This window comes from Orcinus orca, chromosome 7, assembly GCF_937001465.1.
Source record: "Orcinus orca chromosome 7, mOrcOrc1.1, whole genome shotgun sequence".
Lineage (NCBI taxonomy): Eukaryota > Metazoa > Chordata > Mammalia > Artiodactyla > Delphinidae > Orcinus > Orcinus orca.
The window spans coordinates 86,293,013-86,308,972 of record NC_064565.1 but is presented as its reverse complement, the minus strand read 5'-3'; the positions used below and the strand labels follow the sequence as shown (position 1 = coordinate 86,308,972).

General features: G+C 37.3%; 1 protein-coding gene across 3 annotated transcripts in view; it reads left to right on the top strand.

The window, feature by feature from the left end:
• Window positions 1–15,960, top strand: part of HYCC2 (hyccin PI4KA lipid kinase complex subunit 2) — a 73,295-nt gene that overhangs the window by 1,928 nt on the left and 55,407 nt on the right. For 2 of the 3 annotated variants that reach the window (XM_033430185.2, XM_049712311.1), the window contains exons 3-4: window positions 9,062–9,165; window positions 11,871–11,970. The gene's annotated coding sequence lies outside the window, so the exon portion shown is untranslated. The remainder of the gene's footprint in view (window positions 1–9,061; window positions 9,166–11,870; window positions 11,971–15,960) is intronic. The other variant, XM_033430193.2, reaches the window with a different exon arrangement.

The following is a 15,960-nucleotide window of genomic DNA, read 5'->3' as shown; positions in this document are numbered from 1 at the left end:
TACCAAGTGATTTAAGGAATGCTAGTCCAAATTAGAATATAATAATAATTGGCTGATTATTTATACATCATTAGAAATTCTCTTTTCTGATACATTTCAGTATTGTTTATAAGGAATTTGAAACAATGACTGTAAAGAAGTATAATTGTTTGCCCTAAAATGGGCTTTGAAAGCTTGTTTTTTAATCCAACTCTTAAGCTATCTTGACATGCGATATGGATTTAGGATTGTTTGATTGTTTTTTAATACAGTTTTGTCATCTAATTGTAGTTTATTAGGTTCTAGAATGGTTAAGATTTTCAGCTTGACTGAATTTTGTAATAGAAAAATCAATGCTACATAATGAAAAACTAAAATGATAAAACATGGGCAGAAAGTCTCCAAACAAATTAACAGCTGCACAAAATAATACTTTATTATTTTTCTTTTAATGCTTTGTTATGTTCTTTTAAAGAATAGAGGAATTTTCGTCTTTCTTTTTCTGTGGCTTAGTTTTTTTGATGTCCCAAATAGCTTCTTTTTACATTTTTATCTGACTGGTAGACAGTGTGCTTTTCTCAGGATGATGAACTGAACATTTGTCATTGTCTAAAATATATAATGGATTCTGGAGGGAGCTGGCACAGAAAGATTATGGCTGCTATTAGTACAGCCCCTTACCTGCAGAGCTTTCTGCTGTGCTCTTATCACTATGTAGCTCTGCTCCTTTTGCCTGCTGTTGATACAATGTTAAAAAATAGAATTGGACCTAATTCAGGCATTCTCCATAAAAGTGAGTAACTCTGAGAGAGTTCCATGTATATCAGAATAATCTAGGAGTTAAAAAAAAAAGGCACACATGCATATCTGTTATATCATCTCCACTTCCCTGCGGAATCTTAGTGGTAGGGGGAATATGAAGGGAGGCAGATATATTTTGAAGGAAAAAAAAATTCCCTGGATGATATGGTTTATAATGGGCTTCTACTTGAGAATCATTGATCTAATTCAAGGCTCTCACACTGTGGTATGAACCAGAACAGTAGTTTTAGCTTGAGAAAAAGGGCTTCTAAATCTATCAATATATTATAGCTCAATAAATTTTCACCATTTAATGTCATAGCTGAGATGATGGATTTTCTAACCAGGAGCTAAAGTTGCCAGAAATAAAAATTGTGCTGAATGTTTTGGTTGGGATTACTTTTTACTTGGCACTTAGCTGCTTTACATACACCAAGCTAATTTCTTTCATAATTCAGACCTGTGCTTTGCACAGATATTTACTTGTACCTGTTCTCTCGATGTCTCTGAAAGCTATCTAGTACTAAATTAAACTAGAATTGGAAAATAAGAATTGGAAGTTTTCTTGATAAAAGGGTTTTTTTGCAATATTGCTATGATATGATGAAGGTATACATTTATCTTTTTGTAAACAAATAATATATATTAAAACTTGAAATTGTGAATGTGTTGACTTTGACACAGGTCTTGTTTAGAAATTCATGGTTCATTCTTATGAATCCTAGACTTTCTGTTTGGGTATTTGTCTGCCATGGAGACAATTACGAGAAAAAGTAAATGAGTAGACTTTAATTTTGGAGAAAGGAGTAAAAAACTCAATTATGTAATATATTAAGGGTGTGACTTTGATTACTTATGGGATTATAGTTCTTTCTAAGTTTGAAATACAGCTGCCAAAAATGTGGTCATAAAATATGGTAAGTGGGGGCTTCCCTGGTGGCTCAGTGGTTGGGAGTCCGCCTGCTGCTGCAGGGGACACGGGTCCATGCCCCGGTCCGGGAGGATCCCACGTGCCGCGGAGTGGCTGGGCCCGTGAGCCATGGCCGCTGAGCCTGCGCGTCCAGAGCCTGTGCTCTGCAATGGGAGAGGCCACAACAGTGAGAGGCCCGTGTTCCGCAAAAAAAAAAAAATATATATATATGGTAAGTGGCACTTAAATTGTTAAATGGCAAAGCATGGATTACATAATAGTTATTTTGTTCTATTCCAAAAACTGAACTTCAAAAAAGGTTAGAATCAAACTTATCTATCACTTTTGTCATTAGGAATCCTTGGCTTCTTTTCATTGAGGTATAATTGACATTATCCGTTGACTCTTTTTTTTTCCTTCAATTTTATTTATTTATTTATTTACTTACTTTTTGCGGTACGCGGGCCTCTCACTGTTGTGGCCTCTCCCGTTGCAGAGCACAGGTTCCGGACACGCAGGCTCAGCGGCCATGGCTCACAGGCCCAGCCGCTCCGCGGCATGTGGGATCTTCCCGGACCGGGGCACAAACCCGTGTCCCCTGCATCGGCAGGCGGACTCTCAACCACTGCACCACCAGAGAAGCCCTTATTTATTTATTTGCATGGGTTTTCTCTAGTTGTGGCAAGTGGGGGCTACTCTTCATTGCGGTGCGCGGGCTTCTCATTGCAGTGGCTTCTCGTTGTGGAGCATGGGCTCTAGGCGCACCGGCTTAAGTAGTTGTGGCACACAGGCTCAGTAGTTGTGGCTCGCGGGCTCATTACTTGTGGCTTGCAGGCTCTAGAGTGCAGGCTCAGTAGTTGTGGCGCACGGGCTTAGTTGCTCCGTGGCATGTGGGGTCTTCCTGGACCAGGGCTTGAACCCGTGTCCCCTTCATTGGCAGGCAGATTCTTAACCACAGTGCCACCCGTGATGTCCCTATCCCTTGACTCTTGATATTGCTTGCTTCTTATTTAGCTACTAAGATTTGTCAGTTTACCTCCTTAAATTCCTTTCCCCATGTATTTTTTTGAAAAATGGGTGGAGGGAGTTGGATGCTGAGCGGGGAGTGAAACTTATGCTTTTTACATATTCTTTTATACTGAGGCTTAATTGTTTTTGTTTGTTTACTGGACGTTTTAGAGCGGTTTTAGGTTCACAGCAAAATTGAGTAGAAAGGACAGAGATTTCCCATAAACCCTCTCACATATGCATAGACCCCCCCATTATTAATATCTCCCACAGAATAGTACATTTGTCACAATTGATGAGCCTACGTTGACACATTATCACCCAAAGTTCCTAGTCTGCATTAGGGTTCAGTTTTGGTGTTGTACATTGTATGGGTTTGGACAAATGTATAATGACACATAATCACTATAGTATCATACGGAGTAGTATTAAGGCTTTTTAATCAGCAGGTATTCCTTTTGTAGTTCTTTCTTTTTAAATGAAAAAGGGAGTGGGGAGGGGAGCATATATTACTCCCTTTATACTTTATACTATGATTGTAAAACTCATATGGTAGACATGATGTGCTATAATATCTAAAGTTAATATGAATTTGCAGTCTGTCACAGTACCTGCTGTTTTATTGTTTGTGGTAAAAAACTAGAGGAAATGAATGTTTCTGTTCTTCATGGTTCTGTTGTCAAATCTCTTTGTCATTCTGTACCCTGTCCATCTGATGTTATTTACTCAAATCAATCTTTAATCCAGAGCTTTTTCTTAATCTCTGGTTCCTATTCTATAAATCTAATTGCCTGCTAGTTGAGGATGACCTACAGATACCTCAAATACAGTATATATATAAAAGTGAATTCGTATTTTGTCTAATGTGCTGAAGCTGGAACCTGGTGTTATCTTTGACACTTTATTCATATACCCCTCATCTGAGCGATGCTGTATTCTGTTGACTCTACCTTTGTATTTACTTCTCTCAATTTCTACAACCACTGGAAATTGTGTGAAGAGTTAGGACCTAGAGGCAAATATCTAGATTAGAATCCCAGCTCCGCCATTTATAGCTTCAGTTTCTTTAAAAACAGAGTTGTACAGTCCAGCAGTTGCACTATTGAGCATTTATTCCAGAGAAATTGAAACTTACATTCACACAAAAACCTGTACCTGAATGTTCATAGCAGTTTTATTCCTAATAGTCAAAAACTGGAAACAACCCAAATGTTCCTCAACAGGTGAATGGTTAAACAAACTGGCACGTTTATACTATGCATCAATAAAAAGAATGAGCTGTTGATACATGTAACAACTAAGATGGATCTGAAGTGAAAAAACCACTCTCAAAAGGTTACATACTGTATGATTTCCTCTATATAGCGCTCTTGAAATATCAAAATTATAGAGATGAAGAGCAGAGTAGTGTTTGCCAGGAGTTAAGGATCGGGGAGAAGGGAGTGGGTGGCTACAAGGGAGCCTCTTGGTGATAGAACAGTTCTATATCTTAATTGTGATGGTAGTTACACATTATCTACATCTGTTATAAAATTGTATAAAACTACACACACATGCACAGACAAATGAGTGCTTGTAAAACTGGTGATATCTGAGTAACCCTTTGTGCACTATACCAATGTCAGTTTCCTGATCTTGATATTTTACTATAGTTATGCAAGATGTTAACGATTGGGGGAAACTGGGCAAAGGATACATGGGACCTCCTGGCATGTAGTCTGGGAACTTCTTATGAGTCTGTAATTATTTCGAAATAAAAAGTTTTTAAAAAGGGTTGTATTAAGGATTAAATGGGCAAATACATATGAGGTTCTAGTTATAGTACTTGCTTGGTTCATCATAAATACATAATACCTCTACTATATATAAAATAGATAACCAACAAGAACCTACTGTATAGCATAGGGAACTATACTCAATATCTTGTAATAACATATAATGGAAAAAATCTGAAAAAGAATATATATATGTATATATACACACACACACATAAACTGAATAACTTTGCTGTATACCTGAAACTAACATAACTTTGTAAATCAATTATACTTCAAAAAAAATAAAAAATTTTTAAAAAGTCACCAAGGTGAAATTCTATTAAAACAAATAAAATAAATATATAATGCAAGTAATAGTAGCAGCAGCAGCAGTAGTAATGATAGTCTAGCCTTCTAACCTCTTACTAAGCCTCTCCCTAGGACTATTCCAGCAGTATTCATATTGGTCACTCTGCCCTCACAGGTCTTTCCTCCCTGTGGTCCACTCTACAGTGTAACCAGAGTTCTCTTTCTAAAGTGCCTATTACATATTACTTCATACAAAATTTTTTAATGGCTCCCCATTGTATTTTCATACATTAATTTCTTTTTTTTCAATCATAGTGGAAAGCAGCATTGGAGTTGGCATAGCTTCCAGGGTGCTATAACATATGAATTAAAGATAAAAACAGAAAAATCTAGAGCGATTGTTCTCACCTTCAAGAAGCTGTTATTTTAAGTGTTATCTTAAAGTTTATTTGATATTGCTGCCTGAAACACTACTGCAAAATTAAATGACTCAGGGCAAAAAGATTTATTGTTATTTTTCATGATTCTGTAGGTTGGCTAAATTGTTCCTTTATTGGTTTCACTTGGCTGTCTCATGTAGCTGAATCCACCTGGAGGGTTGACTGAGTTAGAAGGTCCAAGATGTCTCCACCCACATGTTTGCACATGGTGCTGGCTGTCCATTAAGGTGCTTCAGTTCTTCTCAGTGTGACTTCTCATCTGGTGGGCTAGTCTGGCATCCTTACATGGCATTCTCAGGGTAGCATTCTATAAAGGTGAAGGTGGAAGCTGTAAGGCTGCAAGGCCTCTTTGAGGATTAGGCTTTGAAATTGTATAACAGCCCTTCCACCATATTCTGATGATCAAAGCAACTCACCAAGCTAGCCCAAATTCAAGGGAGTGGAAAAATGGAAAAGGACCTTTGTCGCAGACAATTTAGGCTGCTATAATAAAGTACCATAGACTGGGTGGTTTAAACAACAAACTTCTATTTCTCACAGTTCTTGAACTTGGGAAGTCCAAGATCAAGGTGCCAGAAAATTTTGTGTCAACTAGGGACCCACTTCCTATTTCCGAGATGGCTACATTCTCATTGTGTTATAACATGTGAGAGAGCTCTCTGGGGATCTCTTTTATAAGGACACTAATCCCATTCATGAGAGCACTACCCTCATGACCTAATTACCTCCCAAAGGTCCCACCTCCCACCCCATCACACTGGGGGTTAGCATTTCAGTATATTTGGGGGAGACACAAAAATTCAGTCTATAACAATAGTCCACAGAGAGATCAGATTATTTTCTGTTTTCTTAATGTAAGGATGAACAACAGTCCAAAAAGTGACACAGTCACTATAAGAATTTGAAAATGTTTGCTGAGATTTAACAAAAGTAAAAACACAAGTACCAAAGACATTAGATAGCAAGCCAAGAAGGACAGGTTCAAAGTCTTCATGAAGTAGAATGATGTGCATAATATGTGGGAGAATCAGCCTTATCTAACTGTTGTGCTACAGTAGTGTTTCCTGAAAACTTGAAGGAGGTTAATCTGTAGAAAGTTCACTGGGTTTTTATTTGAACAGGTTTTAAACAGCTGATTTAACATCTTCCATTAAACTGTTTATTTTTCCTAACCTCTCATTTTCATATAATTTGGTTTTGGCCAGTCACAGTAAGCCACATTACTTTTCTAGAACATAACTCCCAACTGTTGGCAAGAAATTATAGTACTGCATTATGAAACCTTGACAGTGTACTGAACTATTATAAACACCCCTCTGTCTGAACTGTAATGGTGGTGCACCCTCACAGAGTAGATTCTTCGGTCAGTCTTGCTTCCTACACTCCCCACCACCCCAATTACAGTGGAATATCCTAAACACTTTATTCTTAGCATTAAATTGAAGCATAACTGAGATGGCTTGTTGGCATCTTAGACCGTAAATTTGTTCCTGCAGTCTCTTTCTTACCTTATCAGGTGGGAATAGTGTTTGGCTGCTAGAAACAGAGATAAGAAATAACCGTTGCTTAAATAAGATAATAGTTCATTTCTTTGTCTTGTAAAAACAAATTCAGAAATATTCTAAGACTGGTACGGCAACTCCATAGACTTGTCAAGGACCCATTCTCTTTCTTTCCTTTGCCATCCTTAGTATGTGGTTTCTATTCTGAAGATCACAGAATGGTTGCTGGATATCCATCCATGATCTAGGCAGAAGGAAGGAGGAAGAAAGGCAGAGGACAAAAGGGGCATACCTTCCATCTTTTAAGAAAACTTTCTAGGGACTTCCCTGGAAGTCCAATGGTTAGGACTCCATGCTTTCACTGCCGTGAGCCCGAGTTCAATCCCTGGTTGGGGAATTAAGATCCTGCAAGCCACATGTGAATGACAAAAAAAAAAAGAAGGAAAGAAGCCTTTCTAGAATTCCCTACACGGTATTTCCTCTGATCTCATTGACCAGAACTTAGTCATTTGGCCATACTTAGCTGTAAGTGAGGGTCAGAAATGGCTTTAGCTGATTGTATAGACTAGATCATTGCGAGTGGAGGTGTGGCTCTCTATCGGATGGGAACTAGTAGTCTTTACCATACTTGCTGCCTGTCTCCTCAGCTGAGTCTGCCGCTGACTGACTGCTTGTTGCTGTTAGGCCCTTCACTCAATAGTCATGAACTAAGTGCTAACTGTGCTAAGCCCTGTCCCAGGAACTGGGAATACAGATACATCTGAGACGTCCTCCCTGTCCTGGAGAAGTTATGGATCTTACAGTTTTCCTGCCTTACCCCCCCACCAAGCAGTCACATCTCTCTCTAGGTATCGGGCATAGGTATTGTTGATTTCTTCTGGTCTTTGGCTTGCCTTTTCACTCTCAGTTTCTTTTGATGACAGGTTTGATACAGTCCAATTTATCGTTGTTGTTATGGTTATGGTTAGTGCTTTTTGTGTTTGCTTAAAAAATATTTGCCTGCTTCAAGGACATAAAGATGTTTTGTTATGGTTTTTTGTTTGTTTACTTTCACATTTAGACCTGCATTCTATTTGGAATTTACTTTTGTTGAGTTGTGTAAAGTTAGAGATCGTGATACACTCATTATTTTCTATAGGGATATCCAGTTGACCCAGCGTCTTTTGTTTAAAAGAATGTCTTTTCCCAACTGCACTGCAATTTGCCTTTGTCATAAATAAAGTAGTCTTATTTGTGTGTGACTTTCTAGGCTCTATTTTTTCATTGATAAGTTTTAGTTACTATACTTGTACAGCTAATTACTATGGCTTTATAACAGATCTTAATATTTTACAGTATAGTCCTCCAATTTTCTTTGTTTTTCAAGGTTGCTTTGACTATTCTTGGCTCCTTGTAGTTCCCTAGGGATTTCAGAATCAGCTTGTCAATTTCTCTTTAAAAGGAGAAGAGTGGGATTTTGATTATGATAGCTTTGAAACCAGAAATCAATTGGGGGAGAATTGACATTTTTACTATGAGTCTTCAACCTGTGAACATGGTATGTCCTTCAATTTATTTAGACCCTTAAATTCTCTCAAAAATGTTTTCTTGTTTTCAGTGTAGTGGTCTTGCACATCTTTTGTTAGATGTCTTTCTTTTTTAAAAAAAATGCTGTTGGAAGTTGTGTTTTTATTTGCTTTATTTATTTGATTATTTTATTTTATTTACTTATTGTTTTCGGCTGTGTTGGGTCTTCGCTGCTGTGCGTGGTCTTTTCTCTGGTTGCGGCGAGTGGTGGCCACTCTTCGTTGTGGTGCGCGGGCTTCTCATTGTGGTGGCTTCTCTTGTTGCAGAGTACGGGCTCTAGGCGCGTGGGCTTCAGTAGTTGTGGCACGTGGGCTCTAGAGCACAGTCAGTAGTTGTGGTGCATGGGCTCAGTTGCGCCACGGCATATGGGATCTTCCCAGACCAGGGCTGGAACCCGTGTCCCCTGCATTGGCAGGCAAATTGTTAACCACTGCACCAGGGAAGCCTGAAGTTGTGTTTTTAAAAAACACTAGTTTACAGAAATATAATTGATTTTTATATATTAGCCTTTTATCCAGAAACCTAGATAAATTCACTTATTAATTCTAATAATTATTCTGTAGAATCTTCTGAATTTTCTTGGTACATATTTATATTGTCTATTAATAATATCATCTCTAAATAATGACCTTTTTTCTTTTCTGGTTATTATTCTTATATCTTTTTCTTGACTTGATATAGTAGCTAGGCCCTCCAGCACAGTATTGAATAGAAGTGGTGATAATGGTTATCTCTTTCTTCTTTTTTTTTTTTTTTTTTGGCGTCACTCTGCGACATGTGGGATATTAGTTCCCTGACCAGGGATCAAACCAGCGCCCCCTGCAGTGGAAGCGTGGAGTCTTAACCACTGGACCTCTAGTGAAGTCCCTCTTTCTTGTTTTCAACCTCAGAAAGTAAGTTTTCAATATTTTATCATTGACTGTGACACCTGTACAACCTTGGTGTTGTTTCCTCCTTAACTGTTTGGAAAAATCCACTGGTGAAACCATCTGCACTTGAGATTTTCTTTATGGAAAGATTTTTAATGATAGATTACATTTCTTTAATATCCATGATGCTGTATGGATATTCTGTATCTTTCGGTGTTGGTTATTTGTATTTTTCAAGAAATGTGTTCATTTCATGCCAAGTGTCACATTTATTGGCATAAAGTTTATCATAACTTCTTGTCTTTTTGATGTCTAAAAATTTCATAGTAATTTGTGTTTTCTCTAATAAGTATTACTAGGGGTTTGTCAATTTTATTAATCTTTTCAAAGAACCAACTTTTTAAAAAATATTTTATAATTTATTTGGCTGCATCAGGTCTTAGTTGTGGCATGCGGGGTCTTTGTTGCGGCATGCAGGATCTTCTGTTGCGGTGCGCACAGGCTTCTCTCTGGTTGTGGCGCTCAGGCTCTAGAGCGCACAGGCTTAGTTGCCCTGTGGCCTGTGGGATCTCAGTTCCTTCACCAGGGATCGAACCCACATCTACTGCATTGGAAGGCGGATTCTTAACCACTGGACCACCAGGGAAGTTCCAAAGAACCAACTTTTTTTTTTTTTCAAAAAACCAACTTTTGACTTTGTTGATTTTTTCCCTCTATTGTGTGCTTGTTTTCTGTTTCACTCATTTGCTATCCTCTCTGACCTCTAGAGATAGATATCTGTCAATAGATAAAACCACTGATTTTTTTTTTTCAGCCTCTCTGCTAATATAGGCAATCTTGGCTTTGCAAGGTACCAGGTTAACTGAAACTCCTAAATGCATATAGGAACTATGTCTTTGCTTAATACATGCAAAGTAAGAACTCTCTACATATGAAATAAGGCTACAGCTACATCCCATAAGCTTTAATATATCTTTCTTAGCACTGAGTTCGGCATTTTTACTAATTTTGGTTGTTTTTTTGGTTTTTTTGGCTGTGCTGTGCAGCATGTGGGATCTTAGTTTCCCGACCAGGGATCAAATCTGTGCCCCCTGCATTGGGAGTGTGGAGTCTTAACCACTGGGCTGCCAGGGAAGTCCCTAATTTTGGTTTTAATATCTTCTTTGACCCATAGATTATTTAGAAGTATAATTTAAAATTTCCAGGTAGTTGGGGGTTTTTTAGGTTTTTATTTATTAATTGTTGTTAATGATCTCTAGGTTACTTTGGTTGTGGTTAAAGAACATACTCTGAATGGCTCAGTTTTCCTGTTATTTGCCCTGTTGGGTTTCCTTGTTTTGTTTTGGCTTTTTCCTCAATTGACAGCCTAGTATCTGTATCCTTAGCCTTGAAAGACTGTCAGAGACAGTCTTCCCAGCATAGCTCTCAAGTCTGCCTGCCTGCACTGCTTCAAAATCTGGTGATTGTCTTGGTGGTTCCGAATTCCCAAGGTACAAAAAGACAGTCTCCTTGGCACCAGCTGCCCCTTCCCAGAGTGTTACCAATTTCTTGTGTATCTTTCCAGAGACTAACAGAGAAAACTTGCTAGTCCTTTTCAAGTTTTTTCCCCACTGCAGAACTTCTCATGAAATAAAAATCCCATGCGATAGCCCAGTATATACGAGATGGTTGGAGTAGGAGGTCCTGACACATCTTCAGTTTGGAAAACATTGGAGACTTTACAATGATAATGTTGTTTAACTCCAAGAGAATATTATTGCAGTATTCTTTGTATTAAAAAATGTTTTGTGGGCTTCCCTGGTGGCACAGTGGTTGAGAGTCCGCCTGCCGATGCAGGGGACACGGGTTCGTGCCCCGGTCCGGGAAGATCCCACATGCCGCGGAGTGGCTGGGCCCGTGAGCTGTGGACGCTGAGCCTGTGCGTCCAGAGCCTGTTGCTCCGCAACGGGAGAGGCCACAACAGTGAGAGGCCCGCGTACCGCAAAAAAAAAAAAAAAAGTTTTGTTAATGGACATATTTTAAAATGCTAATTTTCTTTTGGTGTTTTAGCTTTTAAAGTTGTGATAAGTTTTGAATCAAAGAAGTAGAGTATAATGTGGTCAACAACTACATGAAAATAGTTATTACTTTATGAGAAAAGTATACTTTTATCAATTTGAAAATGATTTTTAATATTTTTTGTGCCAAAAGTTCAAGTAACAGCATTTTCTATGTTCTTTCTCAAAATGATAAAATTTTCAGTCTGTGAAACTTATCCAAAATTATAATGTAGCCATTGATACTTATTTAAGCTTGGTTTTATAGTGCATATTAAAATTTTAATGATCGTTGCGTGTGTGTGTGTATGTGTGTGTGTGATCACTGTAATATGTTTCAAAAGTTGGACTCATAGAATTTTGGGCTGGGAGGTACTTATTTTTGTAGATTTTTCAGGTGAGGCTCCAGAAAATTTAACTTACTCGAAGTCTTTACAGATATTTAATGGTAAATTTGAAACTAAAACTCAGACTTCTTTTTTCCAAATCTAATGTCTTCTAAAATAGGTTTGATAATGGTACATAAGTATAGCCTAGTTATTATAGAAAACTTAAAAATAATCCCAATTATTTTTAAAATTAGATAAACTATATTATAAATGCCTTTTCAAAATTGTTCTTTCTCCTTTATATTACATTCTTGAGGATATTCTCTCTCACTATTTCACAGTTTTTTGTTTTCATTTTTTATAGAGTTGGAAAACATTTAAGTCTCAACAAATGAATTCCACACTTGAACTCTGCCGCATTCCTGTGCCACCTCCTCCATTGGAACACTGATCTTAGAACGGAGGTAAAATTATAGAATTTAACTTTTTAAAGGGTAAAGAATGAAGTTCCCATAGTCAGACATGTTAGAATTTTTGGTAATTTTTGGTGGGTAGCTTCTATATATTAAGCAGTTTTACCTAGGAGAATAGTCACATCTTAATTATTGCCTTTGAATTTTACTTTTGAAAATGTTTCCTTTTTAATAGTTGTGTCTTTTAACTTGTTACCTAAATATTACAGCTCTTGAATTACTGAGTTTATTCAGCATAATTGTATTATCTAGCTACATCTAGATCAGTGCTGATCATAGAATTTCTTTGATAATGTCTGTGTTCTACATCTGTGCTGTCCAATATGGGAGACACTAGCCACATGTAGCTACTAAGTGCTTGAAATGTGGCTAGTGCAACTAAGGAATTGATTTTTTTTTTTAATACAATGTTAGTTTTTTTTTTTTCAGTTTTTTGGCTGTGCCACGCGGCTTATGGGATCTTAGTTCCCCAACCAGGGATTGAACCCAGGCCCCCTGCAGTGGAAACACAGTCTTAACCACTGGCCCACCAGGGAATTCCCAGGAATTGATTTTTAAATTTTATTTTTTTTAAATTAATTAAAACTAACTGGACAGTGCAGCTCTAGTTTTTTCCTTAGGGAATTTGGTATTTACAGTACAGTAATAGCACATGTTAAGTGCTTTGTTTTTGATTTATACCTTGAAATATCTAGATAGTTTTTGGCCTAGTTTGAAAATTTTCAGTAGCATAGCCATTTTTTTACTGTCATATGTTGCCCTGATCATTGTATAGGTTTGTTTATACAATAATTTTGGTCCATTAGAAACCCTTGAGAGCAGTTATAATTTTGCTCACTGATGTGTTAATTTATTTAATCTTTAAAAAAAAAAACTTTGACATAGGTACCTATATTATCCCCATTTTATAAATGAGGGATTTGAGGCCACAGGTTAGGTAAGTAACTTTCCCAAGGAAACACAACTTGTAGGTCAAGGAGGTAGAATTCAAACTCAGGCAGTCTAGAGCAAGAGCCTGTCTTCTTTAACCATTAGGCCGTACTGCCTGTTATATCCTTTTTCTCTCTAAATTGACAATTCCTAAAAAAGAATATATATGCTGACTATCAGCTAAGACACAATTTCTACCAGTGTTGTTAATGGAGAACTTACTGTACTTGTGCAAGTACTGTGAGTTTGCTTCCTGGCAAGTAGTTATTGACCTCTTTCAGATCATGTTCCAGCAATTTATTATTTTTTTCATTATGTTTTATTCAGGGCTTGCTAATAAAGGTTGCCATTACCATGGTCACCAAAAAGATAATCATTTTCTGTGATATCCTCTTTATTTTGCTTCATACTCTGGAAGTGAGGCAATATGGGCCCGAATTGATCTGCATGCTAGAATATCAGCTTGACTTTTGCTTTTAAATATAGGTTTTAAACTAAAAATAGAACTACCAGATGACCCAGCAATCCCACTACTGGGCATATACCCTGAGAAAACTGTAATTCAAAAAGAGTCATGTACCACAATGTTCATTGCAGCTCTATTTACAATAGCCAGGACATGGAAGCAACCTAAGTGTCCATCAACAGATGAATGGATAAATAAGATGTGGCACATATATACAATGGAATATTACTCAGCCATAAAAAGAAACGAAATTGAGTTATTTGTAGTGAGGTGGATGGACCTAGAGACTGTCATACAGAGTGAAGTAAGTCAGAAAAAGAAACAAATACTGTATGCTAACACATATAAATGGAATCTAAAAAAAAAAAATGGTTCTGAAGAACCTAGGGGCAGGGCAGGAATAAAGACGCAGACATAGAGAATGGACTTGAGGACATAGGGACAGGGAAGGGTAAGCTGGGGCGAAGTGAGAGAGTGGCATGGACTTATATATACTAACAAATGTAAAATAGATAGCTAGTGGGAAGCAGCTGCATAGCATAGGGAGATCAGCTCGGTGCTTATGACCACCTAGAGGGATGGGATAGGGAGGGTGGGAGGGAGACGCAAGCGGGAGGAGATATGGGGATATATGTATATGTATAGCTGATTCACTTTGTTTTAAGGCAGAAACTAACACACCATTGTAAAACAATTATACTCCAATAAAGATGTTAAAATAAATAAACAAATAAAATAAATAAATATAGCTTTTATACATCAGATGATGGGATGGGTGTAACACAGTAGAAGAAATGATTTTCAGAATTCCATGTTGTCTGTTTAAATAAAAAGAGGGCTTGCAGTATGTTTATAACTGTGTTTGTAGCTACCTCTAAATACTAAAAGATGCTGATTCTAGTTAGAAAACATATATTTAAAAAATTTCTCTGTAACTAGTACTGTTCTGTTTTCCAAATGAAGGTACTAAAATATATTTATAGGATTTTAGATTTAGAAAGTAATTTATCATTGTAGTGACCTGAAGCCCAAAGGGTTTAAGCGATTTGTCCAAGGTCATATAAGCTATGTGGTTCATTGATTCAATGAATATACATTAAGTACCTGTCATATGTCTAGATACCATAATATACTTGTTAGCATTGAGTCCATAGTGAGCCCTCAAATGCTAGCAGAACAGAAAAGGACCCTGTTCTCATGGAATTTGTGACCTGATGGGAAAGATAGACAATAAGGTTTAATATACCAGGTATAAAATCCAAAGCCCTAGGAAGGAAATGAACCATATTTGTTGGAATGGAAAATACTGGAGAAGGGAGAAAGGGCTCCTATTTAGATAAAGTGATCAAGAAAGGCCTGCTGAGATTAACAGGATTGGAAGGAGCCAGTTATTTAAATAGCGATTGTAGGACAGCATTCCAGGCTGGAACAGTCCACACAGAATCCCTAGGGTGAAGGTGTGCATGAAGCTCTAGAGGAACTGAAATGAGAATATGGCCAGAACATAGGAAGCTGTGGTGGGGGAGAAGTATGAGCTGTAAGAAAGGGACCACGTTACATTTTTCAACCATAGATTTTATTTTATTTATTTTTTTAAAGTAAGGGTTTTTGGTCTTGTTTAGTTTTTTATTTACTTATGGCTGCCTTGGGTCTTTGTTGCTGCGCATGGGCTTTCTCTAGTTACGGGGAGCGGGGACTACTCTCCGTTGCCATGCTCGGACTTCTCATTGCACTGGCTTCTCATTGTGGAGCACGGGCTCTAGGCGCACAGGCTACAGTAGTTGTGGCATGTGGGCTCAGTAGTTGTGGCATGCAGGCTCAGTAGTTGTGGTGCATGGGCTTAGTTGCTCCGTAGCATGTGGGATCTTCCTGGACCAGGGATAGAACCCGTGTCCCCAGCATTGGCAGGTGGATTCTTAACCACTGTGCCACCAGGGAAGCCCAAGGATAATTTTTAAAAGTCATATGTGATTATATGGATATGCTTATGCTCTTATCCTTTAAACATTTTGTTTCATTTTAATAAAGGATTGTGTCTTACTTCCTACTTAAATTTGTTAATAAATTACTGTCTTAAAATTAGTATCATTAAAATTGGGGAAATATGTTAGTGTTTTGGTTATAATTATTATTAACACCACTATGTTCTTCTATCTAAAGTTAATTAACTTGCAGTCATTTAAAAAATGGTATTGGTAGAAACTAAAGTGCTTTGGTGTGCCAAATTTGTGGTTGTAGGAGAGATCATACAGGAATTTAAAATAAGAAATTTAACCTGGATGTGATACTTTTTTTTTTTTAACTGAAGGGTGGTCATCAGGATTACTTGGAAAACTTTTTCAAAATATATATTCCGGGCCCTATATCAGATAAGGATTCTGATGCAGTATATATTACATTTAAAAATATTTGTGTTTCTTTCAAAAAATAATGTTTGGTTTTCTTTTTTATTTTAAGAGCTGTGCTGATGTTTTTCGTAAAGAATTTGAAAAACATTTTTGATTAATTGTACTTGCTTTTTCTTATCCCTTTCTATAACGTAGTCAACATTTTAAAAAACCTTCTAATTCATTGTAGTTAGTAAA